We start from the raw sequence: 15,986 nt of genomic DNA, 5'->3' as shown, positions 1-15,986 counted from the left end.
TGTAATAGCGGAGCATTTAACGAGGCAAACTGTTTCTTCCATATAGATATTCTGCCCACTTCTACATCCAAAAATTGTATTCAGAACTATCATCTGCTTTTTTTTTTTTTCTTCTTCTTTTCTCGCTGTCGATTTTATCAGAAACAAAGGCTGATAATTAGAATACTACTACAGAATATCAATCGTATCAAACTTCGTAATACTACCCAGTGTGCGATTTGCAGGGGGGGATGGGGGGGGGATTTTCCCCCCTCTGCATCAGACCATCCCCTCCTCTGGTTTTAGTTTATGCATCCCAACCTGGGATGTTTATTTCCCACGCACTGGGGTAAAACTTTACATACAATTTAAATTCGTGTAGCCGAACACTGAAAGTTTACTATTAATACTGTTAATATGTTTGCTTATTAATTTTGAAAAAGTGTTATGTAGTAGTTAAGCATTTCAAAACATTTAGAACTAAATGACAAGACGACGTACGCCACATTTCCACAGCATGCCACAATGTTGCAAGACGTCGTCCCAGCGTAAACGAGGCTTTAGAGCCAGGTCTGTATTGTATGGTGGATGTGATGTGTTGCGCACGAAACTAAAACCAACAATCAGATCCAAACGTCGTGGAAAACTGTGAAGAGGTGTCATCCTGCAGCAAGATAACGCTTGCCCACATTCTGCCAAACGGACAGCCGACGCAATAAAGTTGTTGAGATTCGAGGTGCTGGAACATCCACCATATAGTCCAGACCTGGCTCCAAGTGATTTTCACATGTTTGGATCCTTAATGGAAGCACTACAGGGAAGAAGATTTGAAAGTGATGAAGACGTCATTGCTGCGGTACAAAATTGATTACAGATGCAACCGAAAACCGTATTTTCTGATGAGATAAAAGAAAACCTCGTAAAACGTCGGGAAAACTGCATTGAACTCCAGGGAGTTCACGTAGAAAAATAACGCATGTTTCAGTTTTCTATCATCAGGATAAATACAGCTTTTCACAAATGTGCCTTGAATTCCCCTCGTATACCTGTATGTAGATGATTTTGTAAATAAGCTTTACCTATATTGTACTTTTAAAGATATAACAAGGGATGGCTATTCTGATAGTGCATACGCGTGAATAGTGAGTTTCGGCATTAACATCTATTTATAAATAACTGTTTAACCATGGGTAACGCCACGGTCCATGCTAGTAACATATATAGTTATACTAACCCCCATAAGACATCCACCCCAACTGGTAAAAGCACAAATCGCATACTGATGCTACCAGTTCGCAGGTTAAAATTATGCGAACTACTATTGTTGAAGCTACAGTCTTCACAGATCCAACAGCTGCAGACGTCATTCACATATCGCATATACCAATGATCCCAACAGATTCAGCCATTAGCCGGCCGAAGTGGCCGTGCGGTTAAAGGCGCTGCAGTCTGGAACCGCAAGACCGCTACGGTCGCAGGTTCGAATCCTGCCTCGGGCATGGATGTTTGTGATGTCCTTAGGTTAGTTAGGTTTAACTAGTTCTAAGTTCTAGGGGACTAATGACCTCAGCAGTTGAGTCCCATAGTGCTCAGAGCCAGAGCCAAGATTCAGCCATTCATTTTAAGTGGATTCACAATCAAGCTTTCGTTAGCAGCAACAGTGAACAGCCCTCAAAGTCAGAGACAGGGTGGTGAGTAGATGGGGGGGGGGGGGGGGAGGGGGATGGACATAAAGAGTTGAGAACGCGATTAGGGCGTACACTTATAAGCCAGAACATAGTAACCACTGCCCACCGCCACATTGGATGTCTGGTGGCTCTGCGGACACGTGGCGCGATAACAGAAGTATGTAAGCGCAACAAAAAGCACTCCGTCATCAGGCCACAAGTGGCCCATCGGTACCATCCGACCGCCGTGTCGTCCTCATTGAGGATGCGGATAGGAGCGGCGTGTAGTCAGCACACCGCTCTCCCGGCCGTTATGATGGTTTTTTATGACCGGAGCCGCTACTATTCTGTCGAGTAGCTCCTCAATTGGTATCACGAGGCTGAGTGCACCCCGAAAAGTGGCAACAGCGCATGGCGGCCCGGATGGTCACCCATCCAAGTGCCGGCCACGCCCGACAGCGCTTAAGGGGCTCCGGAACGCCCTATACTTGCAATGTTAAAATAACGATTATAAAATACATCTTTCCTCACAAAGTATTTGAGGTAGGAAGTTGAATTTTTTACAGATTATTTATTGGAATATGGGCTACAACTTAACACAGGGATTTTACAAAATTTTAGTTCAGTTATTAAAGATGATTTTTTTTCAATTGTAATGAAAATTCACACTTTTTGCAATTTTTTATTTATATATTCAAAAATATACAGTTTTTTGGAAAAAGGCTGTGTTAAATTATGCAGAAGGTACTGTGTAACATTTACTGAAAGTTTGAAACAAATATGTTTGGAAGATCCTTAGGAAACATGTAATTACTATGAGAAAATAAAAGTTTTGGGAATCGAGCGACAAAGATTGGATTACCTTTTTAGTGCATTGCAGGTCCATAGGATGGATTATCTTCATCCTCTGCAAACTCCTCCTCCAGCTTCCTCTTGTTCCTCCTCCTGTTTACTCTTGCTTGTATTTCTAGACTCTTTACAGCCCTGTCTGCAGCCCGAAGGCGTTCCTTGTCTAAAGCAAGCATCGCTCGTACCATGTTAGAACCTATCTTCATTCCCATATTTCTAAATACCTTGCACCTTACAATGTTGCCATCATTGAAAGTCGCAACAGCATCATACACACCAAAGTGAAGTGTTTCTATTCCAACAAATACAGTCTTGGGGATTCTCGACCATATAACACTATTTACACTTTCATTGGGGTTTTGAGTTTTTCCGTGAATACACTTTTTCAACAGTTCAGGTGCTGCTAAGTCTCTGAAAATAGGTTTTATCACCTCCATTATTGCATGAGGCAGACTATGCTTATGAGTGTACACTTCACCAGTTAGCAATCCTTTTTTATATTTACACCAACTGTCTTCTTCTTTGGGACACAAGCTATGCTGGGGATTTTCATCGTCTTTATTGTTTACAGTAATAACACATACCTTTGGCTTCCCAACATTTCTCCTTTTCTTAAAAGCCTTCAGAGGATTTCTAATAACTTTACTTTTACTCATTATTATACTTCAACAAAACAGAGACTGAAGAAACAGAATCAATTACGAATATTTTCGAGATAACGACAGAGTAAATAAACATGAAACAATCGACAATCACACCAGCGATAGATATTGAACCATCACAGGTTAGCCACAACACATACTTTATCTCACATCACTAAAATGTACCTGATGAACACGGACGTTAATAATACCATTTGACAGCAGTTTAACAGCGCCACAGTGGGTCACGCCCATGTAGAACAAATTTCAAAAAAAATTTAAAAATAGTTGTAGTCTTCGGAATTGAATAAATTATATATCTATTAAAAGGTAATAGTCTGCAGATTCAGAAAACGCAAAAAAGTAAAAATTGAACTTTTCATGATTTTGAGCCTTTCCGGAGCCCCTTAACTTCATTGATCTGACGGGAACCGGTGTATCCACTGCGGCAAGGGCGTTGCCCAAGGGCAACAAACACCTTCTGGAATTACAGTACGTTCAATAAATAGGTTTGGTGATACAATAACACCGCCTAACAAAAAAAGTTAAGCCCAGAACATAGGCATCGGACGTCAATGTAACTTCCTACACCTTCGCGCCATATAGTGAAACGTAAAGGGTTAGCGTTGCCGTTTTCTGTTACAATTACGAAAGCAGCAATAGTCCGTTGGTATTGCCCGCGTTTAGTTCTGTTACTGGGCCTTCTTGAGTACAAAAATGGCGTGAACGGCGTCACAAAGTGAGTGAAAGCTGAGATGCCTGCGATTCGTGTGAGATAGACATATCAGCACCTGACAGAGTTTGAAAATAGTTTCTTTTTGAGTTTCCATTTGGCCGGCTGGTCGAATCGTGCAATACTCAGATTTGTGGCGCATTCGGATGTTGGACTGCATGGGGACGTGAGGACAGATATAGTCTCAAGGTTCCGGTAGTACACTTCTAGTGCGGTTGATAAAATATCAATCTGTCGACAAATCGGTATTTTTTCCACGAAATATCGATATATATCGGCGACATCTTCCCACCGATATGAAAATAGCAATATCAAGTCCCTTTATTTTTATTTTATATTGTATTTTTTCATAATTTAAGGAACATTCTTGAAGTTCTTATTTTGAAATTATACTACATTATTTTACTTTCACTGTGTGAAGGAGCTTTCATCACGTCCAGTCTTTCTCTTTGACTGTGCGAAGCAAGTAACGGTGGCACAAAAGTAGTAGTCCGACTGCACTGGGGATCGCGGTGTGACTGAAATACCAATATTTCCAATTTGAAGAATTAATACCTCAGTTGCGTTGAGAAACCAATTTTAACGCAACTAGAGTGCTATTTCTTCGCATGGGCATTCTTCAAAAACAGTAGCTGTAAATGATCAAAACTCTGAATGACAAGATTGTTCTCTACAGTGGGCGGAGGAGACGTGCGAGAGGAAATGCTGACGTTACCGGTGCTTCGCGTTACCAGCAGAAACTGCAACGTTTATATTCACGACGCAATTTTGACACTACGACTGCTAGAAATGAAAAAGAGGGAAGTCGACATGAAGTGTTGCAGACGAATCCGATGTGTGACGAAATCAGACACTTTTCATTGCGCCACTTACATGCAGTTACCGTAGTTAGAAAAGTGGTTATCGCTAAGTGCAAACGTGCATGGTTTTATTTCTTCCTCCGAGGGGGATACTGCTAGTCTGCTGATGTACAAATTAGCTAATAATAAATCAACACTTAAATGTACAGCTCCAAAACAGGCAGTATATTTACAATGTGAAGCCGATGTTTCTATGGGCCAGTACGTCGTTTTTTCTTCTGTCGATATATCGATACATTTTACCGATGTATCGAGAGTCGATAACGTTTCGAATTATTTCCCGATATTTCTAAAAAATATCTACAGTCCTACTTCTCACCGAGCGAGGTGGCGCAGCGGTTAGACACTGGACTCGCATTCGGGAGAACGACGGTTCAGTTCCGCGTCCGGCCATCCTGATTTAGGTTTTCCGTGATTTCCCTAAATCGCTCCAGGCAAATGCCGGGATGGTTCCTTTGAAGGGGGGGGGGGGGGGGCGCGGTCGACTTCCTTCTCCGTCCTTCCCTAATCCGATGAGACCGATGACCTCGCTGTCTGGTCTCCTTCCCCAAAGCAACCAACCAACCAGTCCTACTTCTGACAACCATAAAGGAGGCTCGCCATAATGTGCACCAGGCATATCGTTATAAGCGTACTTTGGAAAGGTACAGCGATTTTACTCCTGGCGTCATGGTATGAGGAGTCACCACATACGAAGTAGCAGCTGGTAGTGAGGGAAGTCCGACGGCAAAACGGTACATCATGGGCATCCTAAGTCGTGATGTGTTACCTATACCGCGACAGTATCGTGGTGCCATTTTTCAACAGGACAACGCTCGTCCACGCATGGCAGTGTTTCCGTGAACTGTGTGTTACGTTGATCTACTACACGGCCAGCAAGATTACCAGATTTGTGCGCGATAGTACATGAGGGACCCACTCGGTTACTAATTCTGTCGCAGTTCCAGAAACTAAGATATCGACAACGAGTTACGTTTGTGGGCCGGCATGTGTCAGGACAGGATACATCATCTTTATGACATCTACCTCAACTTAATTCGGGCCAGAGGGGGGACAACGTCTCTCTGATACGAGTTCTTTCTACATTTGATTCGATTTTGTAATCACTGAAATATCGTATCTTGCTCTCTCCAACCGTGAGTTTAATTTCGTACCCTCTTCCGCTTCTGGGTTCTCCAGTTTTTTTGTGTCAGACTGTGTACAAGAGAATCATTCCCGTGGCTGAGACTAGAGGACTGTGCCTCAGAGTAATCTTCATGAGCGTCACCAGGTGACGACTCTATGAAGAGCAGGGTGTGTGTGAAGCTAGCCGATATGGCAGCTCGTGACGGGGGTGGGGGGGTGGTGGGTATTCTACGTATTCTGTCAGAGTGGCTGGAAAACCCGGTGCGCCGTGTGTTTCTTGCAGGCGGCGTGTTTGTCTTTCATTACGGCGAGATGCCGCTTCGTTAAGAGCCGAGAGCAGTGTGTGGCGCGTTCCCCGTCTCTCATAAGGCCCGCAGCGGTGCGCCAGGCAGCCGAGTCTGAAGGCGCTCTGTGCGATGCGGGGCTGCCTACAGGCAAGGCGCTCAGCCGCAAAGCCGCATCGGTGTCACTCGCAGAAGGTACGTGTGAGGGTGTTTCTCTGCATTCGGCACACACGTCGCGCCAGGGGTGATCACGAAATGTACTAATAATTATCTGGTACAATACTTCGATGGGGAAGAACAGGGGTACAATCCATTAAGGCAGAAAACTCACTGCTGAAGAGAGAGAGAGAGAGAGAGAGAGAGACTGACTCATTGATAGACTGATTGATTGACTGAGTGGGGAGTTTAGCGACTCAAAAGCTACTTCCGTAAGATAGAGGCTGCGATTAAACTGGGCGAATCCAGTCAGAGGGGTCAAACTATAAAGCGAGGGAGTTAAAACACACGTAGTACGAGGCATTAAAGGGTAGACCAAATCTAAAAAGTGGAAGAACAGAGGGATAAAAGAGCGGTCTTTGCTGAAAATAGTCATGAGTCCTAGACCTAGAAAACACGAAGTGCGACCCCAACCTCCATCATCCTGCCCCGCTCCAGCAGCATAGCAAAGCCTTGTAACTGATAATAAAAACCATTTTCATGTAGGAAACTGAGGTCCAGATCAACTATCCGTTACTCGTCTGCTAATATCAAAGACAAGGAATCTGGAAGTCTATACTTAGTACGAAGGGCCAGAAGACGGGGACAGTCCACCAATATACGGGATACCGCCAGTCTGGCTCCACAACCACAGTATGTGGGTGGTTGTTACGCAAGTATGCAAGAGAATACAATGAGTGAGCCTAATATGATCGATTTGTCTACGGCATGGAGCTGAAACAGTAGTCTTCTTGACTGTGCGGAGTTTATTATTGAGAGCAGTAGCAGAGCAGATGTCATTCCAGTGTTCCATTTTTGGTTGAAGAGAGGTTTGGTATGTATCCGCGTATTTGCACCTGAAAACATGAAGGGGATTGGGGGGGGGGGGGCGCAGGGAAGAGCACATCAGTAGCAGGCAAATGGCGCGAGAATCGGGAATCTCAAAAACGTCGCTGTTGAGAATGCTACATCAACATCGATTGCACCCGTACCATATTTCTATGCACCAGGAATTGGACGTCGTTTACAGTTCTGCCACGGGGCACAAGAGAAATTACGGGACGATGACATGTGCGAACATTACGGAAGGCGAACTACTCGCTGTTGAGAGGAATGTCGTTACACTTACTGCCAAATGCATTGAGGTTGATGGACATCATTTTGAGCATTTATTGCATTAATGTGGTATTTACAGGTAATCACGCTGTAACAGCATGCGTTCTCAGAAATAAGTTCACAAAGGTACGTGTATCACAGTGGAACAACCAAAACAAAATGTTCAAACGTACCTACGTTCTGTATTTTAATTTAAAAAACATACCTGTTACGAACTGTTCGTCTAAAATTGTGAGCCATATGTTTATGACTATTACAGCGCCTTCTAACACAAAGCGAAAAAAGTGGTCAACTAAAACATTCATATTTCTTTACGTACTACACAAATATGTAATACAAAATGGGGGTTCCTATTTTAAAAAACGCAATTGATATCCGTTTGACCTATGGCAGTTCCATCTAGCGAGCCAACCATAGCGCCATCTGGTTTCCCCCTTCAAGCTAGACGAGTTTAGCTCTTTGTAGTTTTTTCGTTTGACGCTTATTTCGTGAGATATTTGGCCCGATCACAATAAATGGACCACCCTGTATACATGGGAGAAACAGTTTGCCTGGTTAATGCTCCGCTATTGTACTTAAAACCGACTGCTACAAAGGAAACGAAACACTAGCACATTTTCGCAGTGCGGCACGGCAATTTATTTCTCGCAGTCGATTTTAACGAAAAAAAACGTACAATGTTTTTTACATATATAGTGATGTCCGTCTGGATTATATGTGTGTGTTAAAAAGCTTTGTAAGCTATATCTGTCCGAGCGTTTATTAAACTATCGTGTAGTAACTTGAAGTAAATTGGTCAAGAACTTTCCGAGATTTTTGGTAACAACTTGCCTTTATACAGTCGTCTGGATTACAATTTCAAGTTCCATACCTGCAAAGGGGGCGAAGTCGAAACGAGGGGCCGAAATGTGCGTTCTCAGACAATTTCCAGGGATACCCTAGATTAGGAATTACATCGAGGTGCCACATATATTTAGGAATAGCATTGTTGGGTTCTATAGTCTCTTCTTACGGGTGGGTGTTCAATAATTAATGCAACACATTGTTCTTCTCGGCCAGTTTCTGTTGAAAAAATGGAAAATTTGTTGTACGACATCGCGGAATATTCCCACTTCATACCCCTGTAAATTTATGAAGTTCCTGCAGGTGGCGGCGTTATTCGGGGGTCCTCAAATTGGCGTCTGTGACGGAGATGCCTTCCAAGCAGAGCGCTGTCACTTTCTTTAGACGGAAAGCTAGAGTATCGCAGATATTGATAGGCATTTAAAGGATGTCTACGGACACCGGGCAGTAAACAAAAGCACGGTGAGTCGTTGGGCGAGGCGTCTGTCATGATCGCAACTACCTCGCACAAACCTGTCCGATCCCACGCGAGCCGGCCGGCGGCCCACGGCTGCGACTCCTGCGATGTTGTAACGTGCGGACACTCTCATTGGAGGTGATACGCGGATCGCAATCAAATACCCCCCTGCTCAGCTGGACGTCTCTGTTGGTAGTGCCTCCCGAAGCTTCATTGCACTGTTCTTCATGATCCAGCCTGAAGCGCGGACATCGCACCTTCTGTCTTCCATATGTTTGGCCCAGTGAAGGATGCACTCTACGAGAATGAGTACGCAGATGATGGAGAGGTTATTGATGCAGCAAGGTTGTAACACCATAGATAAGACTTTACATACCTTTTGTTGATTAATTTAGCTTTCTATTTTGTTCAACACCCCATCGTTGAACTTCTGTAATGAAGTATAATCTCTGCAATGATATTTTTGTCTTTCTCAATGTCTTTGGTTATCTTTGAGATTTAATAATTTTGTTTAAATAATTTTATGTAGAAATACCAATATGTGCCAATGTTCTGTTTTAATTAATATGTTTGGTTGCTGTTATGGAACCTGCTGATTCTCACTTAGGATTCTTAGTTGCTTTGTATAAAAGGTGTTGTGGTTCCCCTCGAGAACGGAACTGTGTAGCGCGCGCAAATTGTGGTTGGCATAGGTAGAAAAGAGCTACCAAACTGTCAACTACTCATGTAAAAGTTGTATATTGTGCTGGTGCTGAGAGATGCTTTACGTGCCGCTTTCCAATGCCTCGAATGGATGAATAAAGAGCTGGTAATATTCTGAAATTTGTATCTATCATTGCCACCAAGAAATGACACAGTCCACCAATTCTACCTGTAAATCCACCTAACAACATGCAATAGCCACCACATTGCGCAATCACTGTAATGGAACACTATAGTAATGTACAGTGAAGGATCAGCTTATTGGATGTGTTAGTGTGCTCAAATATAAGGCAATTTATAACTGAATTCATGTACCTACCTCGATTTTTTTTTCTCTTATCATAACACCTCTCAGGTTCCTCTCCGTTTGAATTAAAGTGATTACCGAGTGTCCTTATTGAAAGAACATTAAAGCCTAGTGTTTTAACTAATTAATGCCTCTTGAACTCGGAAAAAAAGTTAATGTCAATGTGGCAAGAGACTGAACTAAAGTAAATAATGCTTGCTGAAAATAATTTTTCTATTAAAACTGTTTATTAATATGTTGTTGCCAACTTCAAAATTGAAAGGCATTGAAACTAAGGCTTAGAAAGTTTTACTTAGTAAATGATCACATTGAAACCTGTTGTAAATCGCAAAAGGTGAGAGAGTATATTACAAATATGTCAGTTATGGTATGCAGTAAAAGTTGAAAACTGCAACTGTGGAAAGTTACATATTCATGCTCGCTAAGCACTTGTTTCTCTTGTGTATTGAAAGTGCATATTAACAGTGTAATAGGATCCATAGTTTATCCTTTATGCTCCTGATAAATGACAATTAATAGAAAGACCACTACCTATGGAAACAGAAACTTCTTTTATTCAAAAGACAGTGAGAAGTAATCTGTTAGTGAATTCCATTAAATTTTCAAAAAAATGGTTCAAATGTCTCTGAGCACTATGGGACTCATCTGCTGAGGTCATCAGTCACCTAGAACTTAGAACTACCTAACCTAAGGACATCACACACACACATGCCCGAGGCAGGATTCGAACCTACGACTGTAACGGTCGCGCGGTTCCAGACTGTAGCGCCTAGAATCGCTCGGCCACTTCGGCCAGCCTTAAATTTCCATTCTAAATAAAAAGGTATTTAGCTGAGAGAGACTTAACCTATAACCAGCTTATAATTTTGCAGTGAAATACATTTACAATTTGACGCCAGTTAGGAAAATGTTTGAAAAGTAATACTGAACCTATATCCAATTTATGATTCTACACTGAATATTAACAGTAATGTTATAAAGACCATTCAGTTTGAATAAACCCTGAAAGTAATGGTGTGTATTGTTATCTGTTATATTTATGCTAATAGTTTGTTCTACTCTGTCAGCTCCAATCTTACCGTGAACATATGCTCGTGTCAGAGATCATTGCACTCGCGCGTGGCAAAGTATAGGTTGTGTTTGTCCGTTAAAGTTACTCACACTTATTTTCTTGAACAAGAATGTCAATATATATTTACTAAGATGGTACCTGTTCTTTCGGAGATGTCCGAAAGAACAGATACCGTCGGTGACCAAGCAGCTCGTTAGAATGAAATTACAATGAAATGAACACCCTTAGCTGCTTACAGGCGTTGACATACGTTAACGGGGTCAGATGAAGATGTGTGCCCCGACCGGGACTCGAATCCGGGATCTCCTACTTATATGGCAGACGCTCTATCCATCTGAGCCACCGAGGACACACATCCCTGCGGTCGCGCTCTGTGTCCTCGGTGGCTCAGATGGATAGAGCGTCTGCCATATAAGCGGGAGGTCCCGGGTTCGAGACCCGGTCGGGGCACACATTTTCATCTGACCCCGTTGACGTATATCAACGCCTGTAAGCAGTTAAGGGTGTTCATTTCATTGTAAGAATGTCAATCATTCTCTTGCCTAATTAAGCTGGCGACCGTTTTTCTTATTCATTGATCAGTGTAGATAGGTAAAATATTGTTTGTTACTGTTTAAATATTTACGTCATTCTGACTTTCCCTTCCGATAAGCCACCTCCGTTAGGTACAACGTGGTCAACATAACAAAATTCCTCTCAGAGGGTAACACTGCTCTGTTGCTTTCTACCATAATTGCTTTAACAAGAATAATTTAATTACACGAACTGCCTTCAGCTTTGAGGTTATGGTATAGTAGTAGCAGACAGAGGTGTTATAAGGTGTCGGCTCTGACGTCGCCCAGCAGAGAAGGTACCATGCGGGCACGTACGCCCTCCCAGTAAGGTGGCCTAAGCCAGACTCACTCAAGAGAGGTTATGTTGAAAAATAGGCTTTGTAGCCAAAACAGTGCGGAATAATATGGTGTATTGGAATCCGGAATAAAACCACCCTGCTTACTTATTCAATGGCCTTCTTATAAAAAAGATAAACCACTACCCATATTAGAGAATTACGACTGTTATGCGTACTGTCATTCGTCGAAGACTTCGTTCCGATATCGCGGAATAAAAGCAGTTTTAGGTCTTACGACAGCTTCCTTGAATAAGGGCACTGGCGTTGCGGTCTGCTCCAACCTGCCGCGAGAAGCAGCGAACGGCTGGGTGCCGCCGTGTTGCCCGAGTGCTGCGCCGGTACACCTCCCCCTCCCTCCCCCACTCCCCCCTCCCTCCCTCCCTTCCTTCCATCCTTCCTTAAGCACGCGCGGATCTGGAGTATTGACTCGACTTGTCGGCGGCGGCGGTACGGGCATTGATTAATAACGGGGCAAACATTATTATTTCGGAGCGCCGGCGGAGGGGGTGGGAGACGGTGAGAGAGGTTCCGATGGTTACGGTAAACGCGGGGCTTTCACGGCGCTGTGGAAGCCATTAAGTAAGATACATAGACAATAGCAGGGAAGGGGGGCGGGGGGCTGACAGCGGAGCGGTTCCTGCCCTACGTCTGTTGTTGCTGCTGGCGCGGCACATACCGGCTGACGGCTTCTCTCTACTGGTCTGATCTGCATCTACGTCTCCGCCTAGTGCGTGATAGAGGCTACTTTTCACTGCCTCATCTGTACTGCTATATAAAGACAAATCGTCGTCTACCGTTGTTACGAAAAATCTCGCAATGTGAACAATTTACTTCAATTTTTTACACGATTAACAAAAACTCATTCGGAAATAGGCTGCATATTTTTCTAACATAAAGGGCGTTACAAAAAGGTACGGCCAAACTTTCAGGAAACATTCCTCACACACAAAGAAAGAAAATATGTGGACATGTGTCTGGAAACGCTTACTTTCCATGTTAGAGCTCATTTTATTACTTCTCTTCAAATCACATTAATCATGGAATGGAAACACACAGCAACATAACGTACCAGCGTGACTTCAAACACTTTGCTACACGAAATGTTCAAAATGTCCTCCGTTAGCGAGGATACATGCATCCACCCTCCGTCGCATGGAATCCGTGATGCGCTGATGCAGCCCTGGAGAATGGCGTATTGTATCACAGCCGTCCACAATACGAGCACGAAGAGTCTCTACATTTGGTACCGGGGTTGGGTAGACGAGAGCTTTCAAATGCCCCCATACATGAAAGTCAAGAGGGTTGAGGTCAGGAGAGCGTGGAGGCCATGGACTTGGTCCGCCTCTACCAATTCATCGGTCACCGAATCTGTTGTTGAGAAGCGTACGAACACTTCGACTGAAATGTGCAGGAGCTCCATCGTGCATGAACCACATGTTGTGTCGTACTTGTAAAGGCACATGTTCTAGCAGAACGGGTAGAGTATCCCGTATGAAATCATGGCGGTGAATCGAGGAAGTACACTACATACTGACGAAACTAAAATGAGCTCTTAACACGGAAATTAAGCGTTTCCGGACACATGTCACCATAACATCTTTTCTTTATTGGTGTGTGAGGAATGTTTCCTGAAAGTTTGGCCGTGCCTTTTTGTAACACCCTGTATATCGAATATAGAGATGTAAATATAATACGTAAAGGGGCAAGGTTGTTACCAAAAATCTCCAAAAGTACTTGACCAATTTGTTTAAAAATTTTCCGATGGTACTCAAAAGCATATTCGGACCCATGTAGGCTACATCGTTTTAAACACACTGAAGCGCCAAAGAAACTGGTATAGGCACGCAGAGATACAGCCGACCGCTGTGGCCGAGCGGTTATAGGAGCTTCTGTCCGGAACCGCGGTGCTGCTACGGTCGCAGGTTCGAATCCTGCCTCGGACATGGATGTCTGTGATGTCCTTGCGTTAGTTAGGTTTAAGTAGTTCTAAGTCTGGGGGACTGTTGACCTCAGACGTTAAGTCCCATAGTGCTCAGAGTCTTTTTTTTGAACAGAGATGCAGTATGTAAACAGACAGAATACGGCACTGCGGAACGGCAACGCGTGTATAAGACAAAAAGCGCAGTTGTTAGATCGCTTAATGCTGCTATCGCTTAATGCTGCTACAATGGCAGCTTATCAAGATTTAAGTGAGGCTGAACGTGGTGTTATGGTCGGTGCACGAGCTATACGACACATCATCTCCGAGGTTGCGACGAAGTGGAGATTTTCCCGTACCACCATTTCAGAAGAGTACCAAGAGAACCAACAACGAGTGAAAAGAATCGTTCAACGTGACAGAAGTGCAACCCGTCCGCTGGTTGCTGGACCTTCAACAAGTGTCAGCGTGCGAACCATTCAACGAAAAAACATCGATATGGGCTTTCGGAGCCCAACGCCCACTCGTGTATCCTTGATGACTGTCCGACAAAAAGCTCTACGCCTCGCCTGAGCCCATCAGCACCGACATTCGACAGTTGATGATTGGAAAGATGTTGCCTGCTCGGACGAGCCATTTCAAATTGTATCGAGTTGATGGATGGATACGGGTACGGAGACAACCTCATGAATCCATGGACCCTGCATGTCACCTGGGGACTGTTCAAGGTGTTGGAGGCTCTGTAGTAGTTTGGGGCGTATGCAGTTGGAGTGATATGGGAGCCCTGATACGTCTAAATACGACTCTGATAGGTGACACGTACGTAAGCATCCTGTCTGATCACCTGCATCCATTCGTGTCCATCGTGCAGTTCAAGCAGGACAATGCGACACTCCATAGATTTGCTACAGAGTGGTTCCAGGAACACTGTTCTGAGTCTAAACTCTTCCGCTGACGTTAACATTATTGAACATATCTGGAATGCCTTGCAACGTACTGTTTAGAAGAGATATCCACCCCCTAGTACTCTTACGCCGTTATGGACAGCCCTGCAGGATTGATGGTGTCAATTCCCTCCAGAACTACTCCAGACATTAGTCGAGTACATTCCTTGTTGTGCTGCGGCACTTGTACATGCTCGCGATGACCCTACACGATGTTAGGCAGGTGTACTAGTTTCGTTGAGTCTTCAGTATGTAAATATATATCTAACACACAAAGGGGAAATGCTATTAACAAAATTTCGAAAAGTTCTTGACCGATAGCCTTGAGAGAGAGAGAGAGAGAGAGAGAGAGAGAGAGAGAGAGAGAGAGAGAAAGGGGGGGGGGGTATGGATGGGAGACAAGGAGATAGAAAGGAGGTTTAGGAGAAGATAGAGAATGGAACTAAGGGGAGACAGAGAAGGGAGCTTAGAACGTAGAGATGGGAGTGAAGGAGGAGATTGACACGGGAGTTCAGGAGGAGGTGGAGAGAGTGGGCGGGACGGGGGAACGTCACAGAATGGGAGGTCGCGACGGACAAACAGAGGGGGGAGGCGGAGATAAGGATATATTGGTAATTCTGATGCATGTTTAGCAACTGCGAAGCATTGCCAAGTTCGTTAGTTATCGTATCAAAAAAGTACCCGCACGCTCCTAAGTAATGCGGACTTGACCTCTGTATGTCAGTAAAGACGGGCCCACCAATATAAAAAGGTGGGGAGTATTGCGTTGGAAGTAAAGAAAAAGTGACAGCAGAATGGGTCGGAGATCTCAGCGACTTAGAACGCCTACCAGTCATTCAGTGTCATCTTATTATGTTAATCATTAACGGATCTGAAACGTTCTAAAACTTCCAAAGCCGACTGTTGGTGACATTTTTGTGAGATGGAAACGCGAAGGAAGAAACACAGTGAAACCGAGACCAGGCAGACCTCATAAACTGACGGGCAGTGATTGTCGAGCATTGACCAGGGAACTTACAGAAAACCACAAGAAATCACCGAAAGGAATCTCTAGTTAATTGCGAAATGCTACGAGCAGTCCAGACAGCACACAGATTGTGCGAAAGGACTTAAAATGAATGAATTTTCTCAACACCCACACATTTCTGTAGTCTACAGGTTCCAAAACACTTCAACACTGCGTGTCTCTTGACATTTTTAGAAAATGGGTCCAACTTCCTTCCCCATCCGATGAGACGGGTGATATTGCTGTCAGGTCTTCTCCCCCACAAGAACGCGACCCAGTAGCAGCAACCTTTGAATTTACAGAAAAAGGACGAGAGTTACAGAGAAGGCTCAAAATTTCACAGGAAGGGGCAGAAGAGCAAGTGGCTTGTTGTCGACACTGGGATGTGTATGCCAC

The 15,986-nt window shown here is 43.9% G+C and overlaps 1 non-coding gene across 1 annotated transcript; it reads left to right on the top strand.

The window, feature by feature from the left end:
* The first annotated feature begins 11,206 nt into the window (after window positions 1-11,206).
* Trnai-uau (transfer RNA isoleucine (anticodon UAU)) lies at window positions 11,207-11,280 on the top strand. Its single transcript has one exon. It is a non-coding gene; the product is annotated as a tRNA-Ile (tRNA).
* The last annotated feature ends 4,706 nt before the right edge of the window (window positions 11,281-15,986 follow it).

This window comes from Schistocerca nitens, chromosome 12 (assembly GCF_023898315.1).
Source record: "Schistocerca nitens isolate TAMUIC-IGC-003100 chromosome 12, iqSchNite1.1, whole genome shotgun sequence".
NCBI lineage: Eukaryota > Metazoa > Arthropoda > Insecta > Orthoptera > Acrididae > Schistocerca > Schistocerca nitens.
The sequence above is the reverse complement of the archived record's forward strand: the minus strand, read 5'-3'. Positions and strand labels throughout refer to the sequence as shown.